Raw genomic sequence first — 23,314 nt, 5'->3', positions numbered from 1 at the left:
TAAAGAAGATCCAGAAGAAGCAAAAGAAGTTGGAAGAGTCAATTGATGAAGTGGTGGTTGAGTCTGGGTTCGAAGACGAGGGTACTCCATCTCCAATTCGAGTTGAAGACATGGGCTTCGAATCATCTCAGAGGGATTCTCCTATCAAGTCGAATCTCGAGGCGACTGGAAATCCTGGTGGCAATGTGAAAACATCTAATATGGACACAACCACTAATCTGGGTGATCCTTCTCTTTTATCCATCCCTGAGTAGACATAGGTCATACCACTCGAAGTTTCGTCTGACATGTCCATTACGGAGGAGGTACGAACTTCAGACATCACTGTGGACATATCTAATATGGACACAAATGGCAATATGGGTTATATGGTGTCGATGCACGAAGCTCTAGGTATTTTGAATGTCTCTACTTCATCTATTCTTGTTTCTATTATTACTTCATCCACATTCGAACCCACAATTATTGATACATACATTTCGTTACCACCATTCATTTCACCTATTCCAACATCTTTACCTGCATCCACTATCTCGCCTACTCTTTCGAACATTATGGATCAACCTATCACTTCTTTATTTTCCTCACAATCAACCGATGGTCCAAAGTGTACTTCGGAGGTTGAACAAGATGATGATGATTATATGGTGTCTTTTGGAGACATTCAGTTCGATCCTGAGGAGGAGAATATTCCTGATCACATGTTGATGTCAGGCGAGCAATTTAAAATCCTCAATCGCAAGTTGAATTCTTTGCTTCAACTTCAAGCAGATACAGGAAGTCGCAAAACTCTTTCCGGAATTGAAGTTGATGTTCTGTAGAAAGCCCAAGAGCATCGTTTGAGAACTATCATGGAACAGATTGCTACGGAGAATAAAGCGCGTCTGAACCGACAATATGATTCTTTTAATCATGAAGTTAAAGATTTGAGGGTTGTTGCTAAGGAACGGCATCTTCTCTTTTTCGAAGCTATAAAGAGAGTACAGGAGGATGTTAATTTCAAGATTGAAGAACTTCGTTCTGAGATGACGAAGGAAGTTTCTAAGTTTGATCAGAACTATTCCAATATTCATACTAAGGTTGATATAGTTGCTGATGATGTTAAGAAGATTGTTGGGTTCTCTAATTCTCTTATCTCCAAAGTTGATTTGAAGTCAGAATCTTATTCGAAAGGTTTTGCCAAGCTGGAGGAATTATTGGGGAATGTGAAGGAGTTAATTTCAAAACTTAATGTTTCCCCTTCATCTTCGGTTTCTCAAGAAGCGTTGTCCAACATGTTTTCTTCGTTGGAGTCTAAACTGAGGGCTGATGTCACACCCCCAAACCGGAACGGTGGAAACGTTCGGGGGTGGATGAGTTCATGTATAGTATCATAACAGTTGAATAGTAGTAAAGAAAGCAAACACAACCATCATTGATATAATTTAAAAGGTTACATCGTTGATAGTGTTACATGTTTCCCAATAAATTACAATATGGTGACAAAATGAGTTTTGAACTAACGCCTTAACGTCCCGTCCTCAAAAGTGGTTGGTTACCTGTTCACTGATTCCCTGAGAATACAAGTAATTTTGAAAAGAGTGTCAACAATTAAGTTGGTGAGTTCATAAGAGTTTTGTTTGAGAAATATGCCGTTTTTCCTTGTAAAAATGATAGAGTGTGATTTCCAGCAAATCCAATATTTTCTTGTAAAATGTATTGTAGCCTTAGCTACCCTAAGACCTGAAAATGTATGAATCTCATGTACTTGTAATAGTATGTAGTAGTTTTATATAAATAAAACTCCTTTTTGTGTGTTTTTTAATCCCTGTAAACTGTATGTATTGTTAATACCCCATGTGAGTTATTATAACCATGCTATGACCCAGTCGGCATGTAACGACGTTCTTCAGGCGTCGGAAATGTTATGACATTTGTCACTCCAGACCTCCCGGTCTAACTGTAGCTAACAGTTTAGGTGTGGGATTGTCAGTCCCGTATAGATCTATACACAACTATCACGCTCTCCCTACAAGAGATTCTGGTTACAGTTACAGGACTTTAATGCAGTACTTTAGAAGTACCGTGAAGCCAAATGTCTCACAAATTTATTCATTAACAGGTTCACGTCAAATGAAATGAAAACTCATTTTTGTTGTAAATGTAAGTATTACCCTTTCATAGTGTTTGTATAGTATGAAAATAATTATATTTTTATATAATTATTTCTAAATCCCGAAAGGGTAAAATAACGTCAATGATCCCCAAACTATACCTATTATAGTTTAAAATGTATGTGGCGATAAAATGAACGCCTTTGCATTTTGACAACTTTGCATGTAAACATTTATAAATTTGGTAGTATGTCGTTTCGTATATTTGATACTTTTACGTAAAAAGATACATAAAATGTAAGAAAACATAAATAATGGTTTGTATTTTAACATAATTTTTCTTGTGTTATACTTGTATTTCCCCCCTAAAATATAGAAAAATTGTTGAAAAGTGTAGGGGTATGAACTCACCTTATGTGATGATCGCGGTTAGATAACGAGATAGAGACGATAATCTTCGAGTTTAGAATACGTATCCTAATATAATTTGTGTAAATTAGGATGAACTAATATAAGAGTGTTTGTAAGAAATATAGATAAATAATGATCTTACCCAAAATTCTAATAACAACATTGAAGGCAATAGTATCCTGGGGATATTTGATCTTGAATTGGTAAGGAAAATGGGTTTGAGTAGAGAGAAATATGGGATGGAATATGGGATGGAATGTTTACTGATGAATGAATTTGTGTACATATATATATATATATATATATATATATATATATATATATATATATATATATATATATATATATATGAAAGAAGGATAAGATGAGGTAATTGAGAAATGAATTTGAGTTGATGTTTGCATTGGTAAGAGTAATATATCATTGGGAAGGTAAGTTTCAACCAATCAAGTGGCACACTAGTGGCCAAGTGGGTGATTAAAATAATATAATATTAGATATTATTTTAAGAAAATGTGTTATAACCCTTCGAATTTGGCATAAAATAGGAGTTTAGAGGGTTTAAATCATGAAAATACGAGTTTGAGGAAATTTTCGGCGTCAAAATCTCTTAAAACGACAGAAAGGTCCGAAATGGTCAAAATTCCGAAATGCGGTTCGGATTTGCGAGGGTCCGGAGTCAAACAGCCATTTCTGGAGTCAAATGGTGAATTCTGAAGGTAATCTTCAAGTTCCGGAGTCATCCATCCAATTCCGAAGTCGTCCTTCATGTTCCGGAGTCGAGGTGTGGAGTTAGCAGCTTCCGAAGTCGATCAGCAGCTTCCAGAGTGGCTCCCTTCCAAGGTTGTGAAGCTGTCCAGTGTGAAATTTTCCGAAGCGTCCAAGGCTTTCCGGAGCATGCGAGATTACCCGGTTGAGAGGGTTCCGAAGAGAGTTGGTCCGGATGAGGAGGTTCCGAAGCAGAAGGAAATTTTGGGGCTGATCAGAAGGTCTGTAGTCAGAAGTGTTCCAGAGTAAGAGGGTTCCAGACCAAGAAGAGAGGCTCTGGAAATGAATAGTGTACTCCGAAATGAGCTTGTTCTTTTGGGTTTTCTCCATCTGTTTTGAACCATTTTCAACAAAGGAAGGGATAGGATGATGTCAGTATTTAATAAAAAGTTGAGAGAGATTTGGGACACATAGAGAAATTTTAGAGAGAGAGAGAGAGAGTTTAGAGAGATGGTGTTTGTAGTTTTTCTTATGGTTTTACCCCATAGTGTTAGGATTATGAACTTCACTATGCCGTGTTATGAGTGTTCTTCATCCTTGAAGGATACATAGTTATGTTCTATTGAGTTGTTACATCACTCACCCTATTTAGGGTTCAGATTGTTAAACATATGCAACTTCCGAGTGATACTTTGTATTATAATAGCAAATTATACATTAGGGAACATAGAGTAAACCCTAATATAATAGTACTAACTGGGTTGACCGAGTTGACTTGTTGACTTAACTTGACCAAAATTGCCGGTTGTCACAGCTGATCTAGCACCTCTTATGAAGTTTTTCAATTTGATGCCTTCGGATGCCCCACCTATTAAAACAGGGGTGTAGGGGGGAGAAAAGGGTGGTGCTTCTAGTGTTTCAAGATGTGTTGATACTGGTTCTTTGAAATATCATTATCAAGGAAAGGTTGTAGGGAAGGTTATGACTATGCAGATTCCTACTTCGCTTATAACTTCAGTGTTGACTACCTCAACTACAATGACTTCGAAGCCTTTAACCAAAGGCATTGTTATTGGTTCATCAGCTGGTGGATCAAGTTCGAAGCCACTTCCTTCAAAGAAACAAATGGAAGGAAAAGGGAAGGGTATCAGCATTGAACCAACTGAAGAAGAGAAGAAGATTGCCTTAGAAAAAGGAAATGGAAAGACAAAGGCAAATCCAAAGTATTCTAAGACAAAGGAAAGGAGACCCACCTGGTCTTGAGAAGGGTGACCCAACAAAACCATACTGCTACGAGACAATCGAACAGATTGTTTCTCTTGGTAACATGCATGATGTAACATCCCAAAAATACAGTCCAAAATTTTCGTTTTTAAATCATTAACAAAACCATAAATATCATCATCATATAAAAATCATAAATCATGTGTCTCAAAAATATCATAACAACTGTCAATGTATCAAAATCAAATGTCAAAACATCAGAGTAAATCATCCCAGGCTAAAAGCTATGGTGTGTGCCATGCAGTCATCCCGGGATCTTCCCTTTGCTATCGGAAGTACCTGAAACCAAAATTGAAAACTCTAAGCACGAAGCTTAGTGAGTCTCCCCAAGCTACCACATACCATACACATAAGCACATATCAACATACATTAGGCCTAGCCCGCTACCTCGGGCCCCACCCTTCATCGGACGAATCCGGTATCAGGCCCCGCCTAACATCAGGTCCCGCCTGGCATCGAGCCCCGCTCGGTATACATATCTGTTTCTACCAGGCCCCGCCCACTATACACATACAAACATATAATCATAATCATGCTAGTACATAACAGACAAATACAACACTATAAGTGCTAGTCTCAAGGCACCGCCTATCTTGAGCCCCGCCCCTACTCTACTAATAATCAGATATGGAACCCCGTCCACACTGAACTAGTGATGAGATACGGGCCCCCGCCCACACTCACCTCCCTACCAGGCACATACAAGTATCACAAAGACAACAAGTATAACTAAACATGCATTCTCTCCTCGGGTACCACCCGACATCGAACCGAAATCCAGAAACATATAAACTTCATCAGGCTATCCCCGACATCAGATCTAACCCGACATATTCTAACATACATAAATGGGCCGGCATTGGTGCCTTAGACCCATTCCTACTGGAGAAAACTCACCTCGCAAGCTGACTGCAGGATCCCATGAATAAACCTCTCGCTGCTAGCTGGCAGATCCCCGAACTGCTGATCTCTCGACCCCCCGAGCTATCATTACCAACATAATACTTAGCCAAGAACTGATAATCCTTCTTAGGGTAAAATTTCCATTTTACCCCTGATCAAAGTCAAAGTCAACGCTTGGTCAAAGTCAAAGTCAACAGTTAGAGTTGACTTAACTCGCCGAGTTGCTCCATCAACTCGCCGAGTTCTATAAATCAGAACCTTGAACTTGCGATCCAACTCGTCGAGTCACCCTCCCGATTCGTCGAGTTCTCTAGCTACTCATAGTTGCGATTTGTCGACTCAACTTGTCAAGTCCCTTCACAGACTCGTCGAGTTCTACCCTAAACTGAAATCGGGACAACACGATTCAACTCGTTGAGTTCCTCTATGGACTCGATGAGTCCCCCAATCTGTTTGGGCCATCTTAATAGATTAAGCCCCTATTCTCCAGATCAAGACTCCATACTTCTTCTACATACAGAAAATGCCTTCTCAAGGGTAAAGTTTCCAACTTTACCCGCTACTAGTCCTTCTTAATGGGTTTAGTTAAAACCCTAGTTCTTTAGGACATAGATCTTGTCCAAAAAGCCATAATACTACGAGCTAAAGCATACTACCATAGATATGGACCTTAAACCTCATTTAGACACGTAAAGTCTGAGGCTTTCCTTCCATGCATGGCCTTTTGGGGCTTAAAAGGCCATAACAACACCTTAAAGCTTGCATGGGGCTTCCATGGTCATAAAGTTTGCATCTTTATGCCATGAACCCCTTCTAGATCCCAGATCTGAAAGATAAGCCACTTGGGATGTCCATTTCCCAAGGGCTAAGCTTCTTGGACCAAAAACCCTCATAAAGTGAAATAAGGAGATCTAAGAGACTACTAGACAAGTTAGAGGCTTGATTACCAGAAAAGGATGAGGATGGGATGTTGCTTCTGGATCTACAATCTTCTCTTGGAATCCTCTAGATTCTTCTTCTTGTACAAGCTTCAAATCACATAAGGTTCACTCAAAAATGACTCACAAGCATTAGGGTTTCGTGGATTAGGGTTTAGACACTGGAGGCTGGAAATGAGGCCATAAGGTGAGGATTAAGATGCTTAAATAGGGTGCAAAACCCCAAATCTAGGGTTTCCCAAACCCATACCAACTCTTCGAGTTGGTCCTCCCCAACCCGTCGAGTTGGTTTCTCAACCCGAGTCCCAAAAGCTTATTTCTACTCGTCGAGTTCTCCCCCTTGGACTCGACGAGTAGACCTTCAATTTGCATAATATCTTTCCTTAATTAGCCTTCTGGTTTCAGGTTGTAACAATTCTCCCCCACTTAAACTGGACTTCGTCCTCAAAATCCGCTACCGTCACCTACCCCATAAACATCTCACGCGACACACTCGCAACTCTTCTCCTACCTGTCCTGGACCACTAGTGTTTCCCACCGCCACCGGCACTAGCCATCCTGGAAGTACTACTATCATCCTGCGAAATCAACGGCTTTCCCATGGCAACTGAACCCAACCATCGAAACCTTCCGCAGTTGATAAAAGATCATCCTTACTGTCATACGGAGAACCACTTCTGTCTATCCGAGATCTGAAATCTATAATGGTCTGTCTCGCTGACGGACCACCTATGCTCTAAAAACTACCATGCCAAAACCTCATCGAATAACTGTTCAACCATAAAACTTCTCACCCTGATTATCTCGAGGCTACCATCAGAAACACAATCCCTGTCCATAACCAGCTGTAGAATACTTATACTTGACAGGAGGCTCAGATAATCCTTCGAGTAGGAGATCCATCCCTGAAACGGTTAGACTCAGACGAGAGTTGCGCAACTGGGTCAAATCAATTACTATGAGATTATCTAATCCAACTGTAAGTGTCTTCGCTCTTCTGATCCGCAAGCTACCCCACACACTAGAACCCTCATGATCACTACTTTTGACTGAACATCACGCTGCCTCTTGCCTATCTTCCAAAGGAACCGGGACCTCCCAGGTCTGAACTTATCTGTCTACTATCTGGAATACCAGATTCCCACCGATTACTGAACCAATGATCACCCTCTCATTCACTCCCAGCGACTTCCGAAGAAAACTTCGACTATCGAAACTGCTCTATCCATCTTGCCACTCATGGCTCTATAAATCCTAGAATCCCCGATCTTGTATTTTGACCCCATGGTCTCTACCAGGTCCCACGTGTCTTGCTATGATTGCACGGGCCTCGCCTATCGGTCTCACCCAAACCATACTACTGAGTGGCCTTGCCCCCAGGTCTCACCTATCTAGGGCTACACGGTACAAGTCTCTCAAATTCTATCTACTTATCCTTTCCTAATTCTGATCACGCTAACTAGGAGATACGGGCCTCGCTCACACTCCGTTGACTAGGAGATACGGACCCCCTACCACACTCCGCTAACTAGGAGATACGGCCCCCCGCCCACACTCCACTAACTAGCTGCGAATGAATGCTGCGGCTAACCCACAGTCTTACAACATTTTCCCACACTGTCTGACTGCAAGTGAATGTTACGGCTATCCCACAGTCTTACAATACTTTCCACTTTGTCTGGCTGCTAGTGAATGCTACAACTATCCCGTAGTCTTACAACACTTTCCATGTCGATCATGCACATGACCTAACATCCTGGCTGAATTCATGTTCTAACGGAAATCTCCTCAACCTGATTCCCAAAACCAACTATCGAACATCTAAAGACGCGAATCCTAAGTTGGGAAGTTTTCCCAAAGTCCCAACTCACATACCCCTCAATCCAAATCAGCCCCTGGGCTGTCTCCCTTCCTGAAGAGAATGCGAAATCATCCTAAATCCACACTTCCTTCTGTTCCTGAACCCTTGGAGAACTCTCCCCCACTTTGGTTCAACTAACATTTTACAGCACACCCGGCTGGAAAGATCACCAATCCTTCGTATCATCCAATGATCAATCTTGCGGGCAACCAACGCTTACCACTGTTAGTGTTCCCAAAACTAACCTACACTAAAGCAGTAAGACCCTTGAAGACTGTCGGAATACTTCCCGGGTTCCAATCACACTTGCTACAGCTACCGCATCCTGAGAATCCACTTTATACGGACACATCCCCACACTAATACCCTAAGACCCATGGTATGCAGATGACGTATAATCCGAACTTAAGCAGGAAGTATAGTCCCAAGATACAACTACTTATATGGATGCGAGAAAAATAGCAATAAAATCATAAATAAAACTGATAGAAAAGTAAAAGATAGGCACCTGCCACATTAGGGCCTGCTCGTGTCTCCTCTGTAACCAACTGGAATGCCCTGCTTCTCGCCGAAGTCGCCTCTGACCGGCCCTGACAGTCGTCGATGACCCTCAATGCTACAGGGGCAGGTGTTATCACCTGTCCTGCTGCTGCCAAACTCAGACATTGAACCTTCTTGTGTCCCCTCTGACTGAAATGGAAGCAGATCAGGTCTGATCCCCGGGTGGTGGTAATAGTACGATCCCTGCTATAATGACCAATCCGGCCACACTTGAAGCAGCCAGAATCACCACCACTACCGCTCCTACACGCACCTGTTGGGTTTTGAGCATTCTAACACTCCTATGGTGTACATGCAACCCTATAAACGTTGGATCTATGTTTTCTCTATTATACATGCAAATATTAACTATTCCAAGGTTTCATCCTAACTAGCATATTATGAAGCACCTATACTACAAAGTTCTAGTTAGATGACATACCTTTTGATGTAGCTTGATGTCTTCAAGCTTTAAGAGCTTAGCCCCAATAGTGTGGAAGCCTCAAATGGAATCACAAATCACCAAAACACCTTGGAAGAACTTGAGAGAATATGTATGCACACTAAAATCGGCCCACTCTTATTTTCACACACTTGTGCCAATTTTGTGAGCCAAGGACCCCTTTATATATTATGGAGGATTAGGGTTACATCCATGTAAACCCTAATACCCATGACCTTTCATTTACATAGGATCCATGGGTTAAAAGCTCCATGGACCATCCATGAAAGCTTAGCCCAACCTAAATGAAGTTGGCCCATTCCATATATATAAGAGTCCATATTTAATTAGTTCTTTTTGATCACTTAATTAATTCTAAATTAATTCTTGATCAATACTAATTAAATAATATGATTCCATATTAATATATTAGAACTTATAATATATTAATATAAATCATAAATATACTATTCTCAAAAGACTATCCATATAAATTGTGCCGGTGAAGTGCAACCCAAATGGACCATGCCGGGTCGGGTCAAGTACATACCAAATATAGTTATGGACTTAGACATTAATCCAACAGTCTCCCACTTGGATAAGTCTAAAACTATTATTGAGTATGACTTCAAAACCTAACTGGCAATCGTAGCTCTTAAAGCCGCTGTCGAACTCTAACCTTGTCAATGACTTGTCCATTAGATAAGGGATCATATATTCCTCCATTCTAGATATCATATGGACTGAGACATGGATTATAATCATTCTCTCTATCCATTTGTTGTTTCCCGATTTTCGATTTATGATGACTGACTGATTGAACAAATCAAATCAGTCTTGGCTTGGCCAAGCACTCACATGTGTCATCGCTAAATCATTGAGGGGCCCACAGATATCGCTTTTATCCCGAAGGTAAAAGGAATGGATAAACTTCGACTCATATGGCTTGTTCTACTACTTGTTGAATCATACACAAAGGCACGTTTTATAACATCGAGTTACCAATGCGTTTTCGTGCAATCAATGTATAACCAACTCATAGTAACAGCTCATATCTCTAGGTTTTAAGAATATAAGATATTATCGTCTCATGATCACTCGTGATAAAATCCATGAAGTGATTCAAATGAGCGCGGGTTGAATCCAATACTCAGAACTTATGAGCACTCATGAGTGTTGTAGCACCACTTTGTCCACCAACTTGGACCTCTACAAACCAACCCATGACAGTCTTGATTCATATCTACTTCCAACATATGACCGACTGTGGATGGTTTGAATAACTTAATCATTCAGGAAGAGCGACTTAGTTATTCTGGAAGTCAAAACATGCAAAGTGAAACACAAGAATAAATGAATCAAATATGGTATCAAACCCTATGAATATAAATAAACACTTTTATTTATCACCATACTGATTACTCATTATTCATTGTTTCGGTTTTATCAACTTTATACTTGAATTAAAAACACTAGTTGTCCCATACTCCAAGCATGTACACTATGTTTTTCTTAAACAATAGCTTTGCCATACACCAAGTATGCACTCTATGTTTGTCTATGATCCTTACTCTGTGAAATAAACCAATTGAACATAATTTCAATGATTCTAATTTCACACTCCCAAATCCTTATCGAAAAATGTGAGAATTTCAAATTCCTATCATTTATCGAAATCTGTTTAGATTTTAAACTTATATGCACTGACCCTCCTGTAATGAATATGTATAAAGTCACAAAGACTTGTCAACAGTCATTATAAGGTATTCCAATGGAGATCAACTCCATGGAAACTAAGTCTCATATTCAAAGTACATTGCTCTGGACATGCTTCTTGCATTAAGTTTTCTAATCTTACACAGATAACTTCCACGTATGGAGACAACTCCATATTCTCATTTTGACTATCACTTCTAAATAAGAGATGCCTCTTTTCAGAATATGTCAATATGGTCCTTCCAAAATTAGCACTATACTTCCAACTGTCCCTGAGCAACCAATCTTTGGTAAACCTCAGATTGTCCTCGACAATTGCTTAATCATTTTAGTCATATCCAATTCTAGACCTTTTCCCTTCTTAATGCCTCTGGGCATTTGGAAAAATTTAGAAATGACAAATATTATAGCACATGCAATCGATCCTGTACCCAAAGCAAATGGTACATGATTCATGATGTCTCACATAAAGACATGATTCTAGACCAGTCTTTTGCTACAATATTTTTATTTGCCATGTTTTCAAAATTTGACTATGAAGAGGGATGCCGTAATCATAATCGAATTTTGAGAATGCAATATATAGAATTTCCTTAAGTTGAACCAATCCAACATGAAATTCATATATATATATATATATATATATATATATATATATATATATATATATATATATTCTTGACTAAAGATGATTAAGGTCTCAATCTAAGCCTTTAGAACTGAAATGAAGTATATCCTCTCCCTTAATTATAGCAAAAAAACTTTTTCAATCCCTGCAGCCTCACGAATTGAAACTTTTGTTTTCTATAATTAACATTGCTAACTTGCAACACTAACAATAATTATCATGCTCCCACTAACATGATGATTATTAGCATAACACTTATGCTCCCACTAGCTTTGACATGTACTCAGAAATCAGCTGGACTTCTAGAAATCAATACTTTATTGACTTTCTTACCAAAGTTCAGATTTCTGATAGGAGATGCTTTGATAAAACTTTATCAAAATCATACACCTTTCCTTAGATAGCATGCATGTGTGTTTAAACAATTTCAGAACTATGAAAAGGGATGCCGTAATCATAGTCTCAATTGTTTAGACCTTTTGCCATCTGCTTCAAATCTACTTGGTGGAAGTGTTTCCTCACCATCATTTTCATGAATCGGAGAGAAACCTTATGACCCTTAGATTTTATGGTGTATGTGTTCTTATCCATGTGAATCGTCAAAACCATAGTCACAAGACAAGGATAATGACAAATCCAAACTCATATGGACTGAACTTATGCAATCTTAACTTCTTGCCACCTGGCAGTACAGGGCCTGCCATTGCTTCCAAGTTGTTATGCAACCAATTGAGAACTTTCAGAACTCCTATGCAAAGCCAACTTTAACTGGAATGGGCACAGAATATGTCAACACGATAGGTTATAAACCTCAAGTCGTGTGCTAGTGAAGAACCTCAGGTTTTATTCTTGATTAGTTCTTGAAATTATTTTTAGGATCTTTAAGACTCCCACTATCCTCTTGACATATAAGACTATCTTGCCAAATATTCAAGAGATAGTGCGGATTCTTTATCAAGATAAACACTTCACACAATTGGCCTTAGTTGGTCTTTGTTTTATCCAAAACATCACAACTTACCAATTTCAAATGTACAAGAGTAGGACACTTTTACTCTTACATTTAACAAGTGTTTTAAACCTTTCTTTAAGATATGTCACTCAAGTTACAATCTTGGAGTATGACTCTAAGAATTGTTTTGGAACGAAGTATGACTCATCTTCCTGATCTAACCATTTCAACAATTCATGACTCCTCTTCTTAGTCATACGAATGCACTAAGATGACCTTTAGAGGACTAATTGTGATATGATTTCTAAATCATTAAGATGATCACAAACATGATACTAAAGTACTCTCCCATCTTTTCAGATTTGAGAAACTTTTATCTTTCTGCCTAATTTGATTCTTCCCATTCGTTCTGCCATACATTGAGACTTTTCCAATGTTTCAGAATTATACTTAAACTTGTAAGTATAACCATATTTACTAAACTTTAGTAAATCAAATAGTCTTAACGAGCTTTGTGGTGGACATGACCAGTGCACAAGAATGTGTACTCGATCCCTTTAGTCCTTCACTTGACTCATACATCCATGTGAACAAGTAATTAGTCTTGATTTTCCAATGCTTGAAAGTTCTCATTCATCATACTATTCAACTTGCATGATTCCAAGTTTCGGTCCAATTGAAACTTGGGTGATGAGGAACTTTCCTGATTTGGTAAATTTAGACACTACCACAAATGAAAGAATCAAATCCATTTTCCAATATTGCTGTCAGTGGAATCATATAAGCAACAATTTTCCACAAATGCCATTGTAAGGATACTTCAAATAAATAAAATTAAACAATTTTCTTTTATTTTAAAACTTTGCGGAAAAACTTATCCTTACAATCCACATGGAAAATTGTTGTTATCTATTCCTTAGCACTATATCATAACTTCTTAAGCAACTGCTCAAAATTCTGATGCGATCGAAATCCACCTTCGCGATCAGAATCAGCATATACTTCCTTTAAGATTTCTCTCTATTCTTTGATTCTTAAAACATCAACATGTGACCCAGTCACATCATGTAATGAGGATCTCAGAATAGAACTTAACAGAGTTAGATAATGGGCTCTACCTGATGTAGAGTCAAACTTATTGACTTTAACATCCTTAGGTAAATTTGGCAGCTTTGCAATCAACGCCCTTTCCTTTGGCAAAATAAACATATGGACCCTTTGGTAATGAGACTATCTTAGACTTAGCCTCTCTCTTTACCATTTGGTCAACCGGGTTGACTATGGCCAATCCCTTTCCATTGGGAAGAGAATGCTTTTTCTGGATTTCCAGTGTCGCCATTGTCACTGTCCATAAAGTTTTTGGGAAGTTGATCTTCTAATCAAATTTGCTTTACTATCGTTCTAAATCATTGCTGATTCAGCAGCACCAGGCAAATAGATATGATCATTAAGGTTCATGTCATAGTCTGTTTCATAGTAGTCGCAAAGGAACTCACTATGTGACTTAGAAAGTTATTGAACATCCAACTTTCTCAAGACTTTGACACCCAACTCTCCCGGCTTGTCAATATGTGACTTCATCTCTAAGATGTGATCACACATAGACCTTGCTTGCCATTAGGGCTTGAGTGACCTTGAACTTGTGGGTTAGGGAGAATAATTGGAGGAGGTGGAGGAAGAGAAGTATGACTTCCATGAGCCAAACTTGGGAAGTCATATTCATTAGGAAAGCTTGGTTTGGGAAGATCATTGTTGTCTAAACCAGACATCAACAATGGGAGAAATTCACGTAAAGTTGATTTAAGTCCTTAATATAACACCCAATATGATATATTAAGGCTAGGACCCAACAAACTATTTTATAACTTGAAAGAGGGATGCCGTAATCCACGCTATAAAATATTTGAAGGTAGGTGAATGACGATTCACCAATTTCCACCAAGATAAACGAAATGTATTATTAGGTTTTAATTGGTTTTGAAACTCCTAGATTCTTTTGAGATTCATTGAACTTTTCAATGGCATGTTTCAATCTCGAGTGTGCCCTTCAGGTTTTGTGACTGGGATGTCGAGGATCACAAAACAAGGTGTGAAGTAACCATGCAAATATACTTGGTACCCTTAATATTTACCCCTCAATCGATGTGCCGGTTAACCACACACGCTCCAACGATACTATGATAAACATTAAGTTACCCTTTGCCTACCTTGTTAAGTCCAGGTTAGTGTGCCGGTTAACCACACACGCTCCACTAACAGCTTAAACAAAGTGCAAAGTGTAATTTCATGGATTAGCACCTTATTCACATTTTCCTAAGTAACTAAGATTGGGAATTTATAAGTGTTTAGTTACTTAGTATTTATCATTATACTTATAATGAAGGGAGAATTATAGTCCTTGTCCTACCTGTTCGGCTAACGACCCTCCACCGGTCAAGGAAGCGGTGAGTGAGAGTGGACCCTAATTAAACTGCCATTTTATAGGCAGTAACCTTATACCCCCTTATAGACCGGCTTCGTGAATGAGGCGTACTAATGGTAAGACGACTTGCTCTTATACATATAATATATTAAACTTTTAATATTATAATAGTATAAGGGTGTATTTTAGACATTTAAAATACTTGGTGGTTTAATCTATTAATTAAACTAGACTTTTAATTTAATTAAACTCAAACCATATATTTATGGATTAATAATACTCTTTTAATTAAACGCTTTAATTAACTATTAATAAAGTCCATAAGAGTTAATTTGAACTATTCAACAAAACATCATAATTCCAATTATTAAACTCAAAATTAAAACCATTTAATTAATTGTTTAAGTTATGAACCCAAGAGTTTTAGAATTCAATTCTTTTTTCATAAAAAACTTTTCTCAAATTCCAAAACTTGAGGGCAAGTTTTGTAATTTTTGAAAACCTTTGGATTCCATAACTTATGGAATTAATGGTGTTTTATAATGAAACTTTCCATGTTCCATAACTTAAGAACAAGTTATGGAATTCTTTAAAACATTAACACCAAATTTTGTAACTCCATAAAAACTTTGAATCAATTTTTTTTTTAAAAAAACTTTCATATCCATAACTTATGGAAGTTTCAAAAACCCTTAAGATCACAACTTAAAAAAAACTTTTGAGCTTCAAAATTTTATGACAAAATATGTAACTTCTTAAAACATTTAGATCAAACTTTTAAAACTAATAAAATAATCATATCATTTTATCTTTTACTAAATTTGACCTAATTCAACTCATATAACAAATGATTCAAATTTTACAAATAATTCGTTTTTCACAAAACAAGTAATTATCTTAAAATTTGACAAACGTCATGTTTTTTTTCTTTTTTTTTTTCAACTTGAAAATAAAACATTTGCATCAATATAACAGAAAACAACCCATGGCTCTGATACCACTGTTGGGTTTTGAGCATTCTAACACTCCTATGGTGTACATGCAACCCTATAAACCTTGGATCTATGTTTTCTCTATTATACATGCAAATATTAACTATTCCAAGGTTTCATCCTAACTAGCATATTATGAAGCACCTATACTACAAAGTTCTAGTTAGATGACATACCTTTTGATGTAGCTTGATGTCTTCAAGCTTTAAGAGCTTAGCCCCAATAGTGTGGAAGCCTCAAATGGAATCACAAATCACCAAAACACCTTGGAAGAACTTGAGAGAATATGTATGCACACTAAAATCGGCCCACTCTTATTTTCACACACTTGTGCCAATTTTGTGAGCCAATGACCCCTTTCTATATTATGGAGGATTAGGGTTACATCCATGTAAACCCTAATACCCATGACCTTTCATTTACATAGGATCCATGGGTTAAAAGCTCCATGGACCATCCATGAAAGCTTAGCCCAACCTAAATGAAGTTGGCCCATTCCATATATATAAGAGTCCATATTTAATTAGTTCTTTTTGATCACTTAATTAATTCTAAATTAATTCTTGATCAATACTAATTAAATAATATGATTCCATATTAATATATTAGAACTTATAATATATTAATATAAATCATAAATATACTATTCTCAAAAGACTATCCATATAAACTGTGCCGGTGAAGTGCAACCCAAATAGACCATGCCGGGTCGGGTCAAGTACATACCAAATATAGTTATGGACTTAGACATTAATCCAACAGCACCCTCGTGTGTCCTGCCGCACTTGCCACATCGGCTATGGTCCCGATGACCTCTCGATCTAGAATCTGATGTCTTGGGCCTCTTGCCCGATCCCGCGGATGTTTGAACCTCGCCCGACTTCCTTTTCCTGTCCGCCTCTAAGTCGATCTCCCTCTCCCTAGCTCGAGCGATCATATCCTCCAGCGTCTTGCAGCTGGATCGACTCACAAACTGCCTGATGTCGCTCCTCAACATCTCGTGATACCGAGCCTTCTTCATCTCCTCGTCCGCCACATACTACGGAACAAGAAGGGCTCTCTCTCCGAACTTGGCGGTGATCGCCCCCACTGTCTTTGTAGACTGTTGGAGGTCCTGGAACTCCCGTGCTAACTGCTGCCCCTCAATAACTGCTGCAAACTCAACCGTGAACCTGGCCGAGAAGTCACTCCATGTCATCGCGTCCAACGCGGCATCATCCCCAATAACATGTCCAACCTCCTCCCACCAATCACATGTTCTGTCCTTCAGAAGACAGGAGGCGAGTCGAACCTTGTCCCCCTTGGGACACCGGCTAGAACGGAAGGCGTCGGCGACATCTGCCAACCACCGGTTGCTAGCAATGGGGTCCTTAGCCCCATGATAGTCTGGAGCTCCACAGGCTCTGAACTCCCTGAATGTCAACGTGCGGGCCCCTATCATGGCTGCCATCTCAGTGCGGAACGCACCCAATCTCTCATCCAAAATCTCCATAACGCCCTCCTTGACCGTACCAACGATCACAGGAGTCCGGTCTAAAATACTGCACGTAATCTCAGCTGAAATAAACTCTCTCATATGCTAATCTAGCTTCCAGGCTCTAGAGCCCGAGCCTGATCCCTCACCGGCACCTGAACTGCCCACTGGTCTACCACGTAGCGTCACCATGCTGCAACATATCATAACAATCATAAGAATAATCATCACTATCGAGGGATCACACACATACTACAATATTACCGGTTTCATCTCAGCCTTCCTTGACTCGAGTACGGATCCTCTGCTTTCAGTAGTACGGGCTCATACTACCTTCCACATCTATCCGTACTTTCCTCAAGGATTGCCTCGACTCCACCAAGTCCCTTCTCATTACTACTGCTCCCACCACTAATCTCATCATTGGCTTGCCCTAGGGTAATCACCATCCCACTCTCCGCTATCAATTGCATAAGGAGTCCCTGCTATCTCCCCCTAAATAGCTCACGAATACTATTACATATCACTAAGACTAGATAATTCTTCGAATGAGAGGGTCTACCATACAACGGTTAGACTCAAACGAGAGTTGTGAAATAAGGCTAAACCTAACCTTTTGAAATTATTTAGTCCTCGTAATATGTAACTTAACACATTCGTTCACTAGCTAGTAAGAGATAACTACAACTCCTAAAAGAACAAAGCAAGCAGCATTCGAGCATTGAGTACACATAATCAAGCATATCCTAATCAAACCATCATATCACTGACTAATATGTACTAGCATGCAGTTCATAAAACTGATACACATATAATAGGCACATAAGGCATCCTTCCTAGATCCTTAGCCCTAATCTAGCATGCAGTTCTCATAAATATATCATAACATAAAATTGTATGGGTAATTTGGGAGTACTTACTTGAGCTCGGCTGATTGCATGCACCACACCCTTTTCTCTTTTCAAAATTATTTTCTCTTTTCAAAGTTCTTTTCTCCTTTCAAAGTTCCTCTTTTTTTTATATAAATGGTTTTCTTTGAAAATTTTCATACCAAGTCCTCAGTTTGAGTTCAGACACACCCGAGAGTGTGCCCGAATCCCTCATACCAAGGCTCTCATACCAACTTGTAACATCCCAAAAATACAGTCCAAAAATTTTGTTTTTAAATCATTAATAAAACCATAAATATCATCATCATATAAAAATCATAAATCATGTGTCTCAAAAATATCATAACAACTGTCAATGTATCAAAATCACATGTCAAAACATCATAGCAAATCAACCCAGGCTAAAAGTTGTGGTGTGTGCCATGCAGTCATCCCGAGCTCTTCCCTTTGATATCGGAAATGCCTGAAACCAAAACTGAAAACTGTAAGCACGAAGCGTAGTGAGTCTCCCCAAGCTACCACATACCATACACATAAGCACATATCAACATACATTAGGCCTAGCTCGCTACCTCGGGCCCCGCCCGGCATCAGACGAATCTGACATCAGGCCCCGCCTAACATCAGGTCCCGCCTGGCATCGAGCCCCGCTCGGTATACATATATGTTTCTACCAGGCCCCGCCTGTCTCTGGTCCCCGCCCGCTATACACATACTGACATATAATCATAATCATGCTAGTACATAACAGACAAACACAACAATATAACTGCTAGTCTTAAGGCCCCGCCTATCTTGGGCCCCGCCCCTACTCTACTAATATTGAGATATGGAACCCCGTCCACACTCAACTAGTGATGAGATACGGGCCCCCGCCCATACTCACCTCCCTACCAGGCACATACAAGTATCACAAAGACAACAAGTATAACTAAACATGCATTCCTTCCTCGGGTACCACCCGACATCGAACCGTAGTTCGGAAACATACATAATAACCTTCCTCGGGCCTCGCCTGGCATCGGACCGCAATCCGGAAACATATAAACTTCATCGGGCTATGCCCGACATCTAATCTAACCCGACATATACTAGCATACATAAACGGGCCGACATTGGTGTCATCGACTGTAACACTCTAAATTTTCAAACAATTTTTTTTATTTCTAAGAGTTACATAAATCCCAATATCACATTTCTCAAAAACCACAAATGTATAAGTTGTCAAAACACAAGTCAACAATTGTTTGATAATATCTCAGAATCCTCAGAAACATAAACTCCAACTCATGTGTACAATCAATCCGACGCCTTCCCGCAATCCTGAGAAGTACCTGAAACACATATCACACAACACGATAATCACGAAGCTTAGTGAGTTCCCCAAAATACCACATACACAAATATTAAGCTTCTCATGGCTATAGCTCAGCATGGACCCTCCGGTCACGCGTCTCGGTGAGGACCTCCGGTCTCACGGCTCGGTGTGGACCCTCCGGTCATGTATCTCAGTGAAGACCCTCCGGTCTCACAGCTCGGGTTGGACCCTCCAGTCATGTATCTCAGTGAAGACCCTCCCGTCTCACAACTCGGTTTGGACCATCCGGTCCTAACTCAGTAAAGCACAAAATAATACCCCTCCATGGTCTCCATATCTATCACTTGACCAAACCCTAAAAGTCAATGGAAGTCAACACTTGATTCAACAGTCCATGTTGACCCAACTCATCGAGTGCACCTATGCAGCTCGTCGAGTTCCTCCAGTTCTCATATGAATCGGGAAAAATCCAAATCAACTCGTCGAGCTGTCTCATCAACTCACCAAGTAGTAGCGCGTCCAGACTATTGGGGAAAACCCAAACTGACTCGTCGAGTCGGCTCATGCACTCGTCGAGTCCCTCTAGTCCAATTCTCATTCAGACGATTCTACGAGGAAATAAAGTCCCAAACTCTAGATCTAGCCTCCCAAGGCTGAAATACCACGTAAAGTTGCAAGCTTTACGTGCATGCATGGCACCTGGGGCTCAAAATGCCAAAACAAAGCTCTATAGAAGGTTTAATGTTTGGAACTTGGCCAATAGCTTAATAAAGCTTGGATCTTTATGCTCAAGGGACCTCATACAGTCTAGATCTGAAGTTTCAATTCATGTCATGCTCAATTGACTCATAGACTCAAAAAGGAAGATGGAATTGGCCACAAACTTCCTAAAGAAGAGATCTAACCAAACAATGGTCAAGGTGATAGCTTTTTACATCTAGTTAGCAGCTAGTACAGAAGGAACACTGGATCCAAAGCCTTCTTCTCGATCCAAGCCTTTTGCTCTTCTATTCCCCTTCCAAGAATGCACCAAATCACACACTTTAGCCTCTCTTTCTCTCTCTCTCTCTCTCTCTCTCTCTCTCTCTCTCTCTCTCTCTCTCTTTCACAGATGATACCAGCTCGTTTAAAGTTTCTCTTAGGGTGTCAAAATGATAAGGGAGGCGGAAATGAAGTCTTAAGGTCCTTTAAATACGGTACAAACCTTGAAAATTAGAGTTTTCTTACTCAGCTCCTACTCGTCGAGTTGGGGTCCTCCAACTCGTCGAGTAGACTCTAAAAATCACGCGGGCATCTCCATCTCTACTCGGCGAGTTGGGGCCTCCAACTCATCGAGTTTCCCTAACAAGATGAATATATTATATCTAAATATTATACCTAGGAGTCAGGATGTTACATCGACCTATTCCTACTGGAGAAAACTCACCTCGCAAGCTGACTGCAGAATCCCACGAATAAACCTCTCGCTGCTAGCTGGCAGATCCCCGAACTGCTGATCACTCTACCCCCCGAGCTATCATTACCTACATAATACTTAGCCAAGAACTGATAATACTTCTTAGGGTAAAATGACCATTTTACCCCTGATCAAAGTCAAAGTCAACGCTTGGTCAAAGTCAAGGTCAACACTCCGAGCTGACTCAACTCACCGAGTTCTATAAATCAGAACCTTGAACTCGCGATCCAACTCGTCGAGTCACCCTCCCGACTCACCGAGTTCTCTGGCTACTCATAGTCGCGATTTTTCGACTCAAATCGTCGAGTCCCTGCACATACTCGTCGAGTTCTACCCTAAACTGAAATCGGGACAACACGATTCAACTCGTCTAGTTCCCCTATAGACTCGACTAGTCCCACATTCTGTTTGGGCCATCTTAACAGATTAAGCCCCTATTATCCAGATCAAGACTCCATACTTCTTCTACATACATAAAATGCCTTCTCGAGGGTAATGTTTCCAACTTTACCCGCTACTAGTCCTTCTTAATGGGTTTCGCTAAAACCCTAGTTCTTTAGGACATAGATCTTGTCCAAAAAGCCATAATACTTCGAGCTAAAGCATACTAACATAGATCTGGACCTTAAACCTCATTTGGACACGTAAAGTCTCAGGCTTTCCTTCCATGCATGGCCTTTTGGGGCTTAAAAGGTCATAACAACACCTTAAAGCTTGCATGGGGCTTCCATGATCATAAAGTTTGCACCTTTATGCCATGAAACCCCTTCTAGATCCCATATCTGAAAGATAAGCCACTTGGGACGTCCCTTTCCCAAGGGCTAAGCTTCTTGGACCAAAAACCCTCATAAAGTGAAATAAGGAGATCTAAGAGACTACTAGACAAGTTAGAGGCTTGATTACCAGAAAAGGATGAGGATGGGATGTTGCTTCTGGATCTACAATCTTCTCTTGGAATCCTCTAGCTGCTTCTTCTTGTACAAGCTTCAAATCACACAAGTTTCACTCAAAAATGGCTCACAAGAATTAGGGTTTCGTGGATTAGGGTTTAGACATTGGAGGCTGGAAATGAGGCCATACGGTGGGGATTAAGATGCTTAAATAGGGTGCAAAACCCCGAAGCTAGGGTTTCCCAAACCCAGACCAACTCGTCGAGTTGGTTTCTCAACCCGTGTCCCAAAAGCTTATTTCTATTCGTCGAGTTGTCCCCCTTGGACTCGACGAGTAGACCTTCAATTTGCATAATATCTTTCCTTTATTAGGCTTCTGGTTTCCGGGTGTTACACATGATTTTCTCAAAGTCCTAAAGAAGAGCTATGAGATAGAAAATTCAAACTTCAATCAACTGGATTTTCCTATCAACCATATGACGTTCATATCAGCTCAGTATCAATTAATAGACAAATTTGAAGACAAAGAAGAGTTCAAGAAGCTGAAAATGAGGTTTCATATCAGCTCAACCCACGACTATCAGTCTCAAACTTTGAAATCTGCCCGATCACCCGCTCTCTCTTACGGTTCTCTGGTCTCATGGCCACCGCTTGGGCCTCTCGGATGGTATCTAAGACTGGAGTCATCACTTTCATCCTCATGCACACGTCTCGGATCGGAGCACTCGCTGCTCTACGACTTAGGGCATCGGCTACTACATTAGCCTTGCCAGGATGATACAAAATCTCACCGTCATAGTCTTTAACGACATCCAACCACCTCCTTTGTCTCATATTTAGGTTGGGCTGATCCATAAGGTACTTCAAGCTCTTATGGTCCGTGTATATCGTACATTGGACACCATAGAGATAGTGGCGCCAAATCTTGAGGGCGAACACCACCGCCCCCAGTTCCAAATCGCGAGTGGGATACCTCGTCTCGTGAGGCTTCAGCTTCCTCGACTCATATGTTATCACGTGTCCCCTCTGCATCAACACATCACCCATACCAGATATAGATGCATCACAGTAGACTACGAAGTCCTCCACTCCCTCAAGAAGGGCTAACACTGGAGCTTCGCACAATCTCTGGCGAAGAGTCTCAAATAAAGTGTGATGCTCGGGCCCCCAAACAAAAGTAACACCCTTCCTGGGCAATCTGTTGAGAGGAACAACAATCTTAGAGAAATCTTTGATAAACCTCCGATAGTAACCTGCCAAACCCAGAAAACTCCTGATCTTGGATGGGGATCTTGGCACCTCCCATCGTATAATTGCCTCAATCTTGGCTGGGTCGACCAAACTCCCATTCTGATTAACGAGGTGTCCCAACAACTGGACCTCTCGTAACCACAA

Source organism: Lactuca virosa, chromosome 6, assembly GCF_052849685.1.
Source record: "Lactuca virosa cultivar CGN04683 chromosome 6, Lactuca_virosa_CGN04683_v6, whole genome shotgun sequence".
Taxonomy (NCBI): Eukaryota; Viridiplantae; Streptophyta; class Magnoliopsida; order Asterales; family Asteraceae; genus Lactuca; species Lactuca virosa.
The sequence above is the reverse complement of the archived record's forward strand: the minus strand, read 5'-3'. Positions refer to the sequence as shown.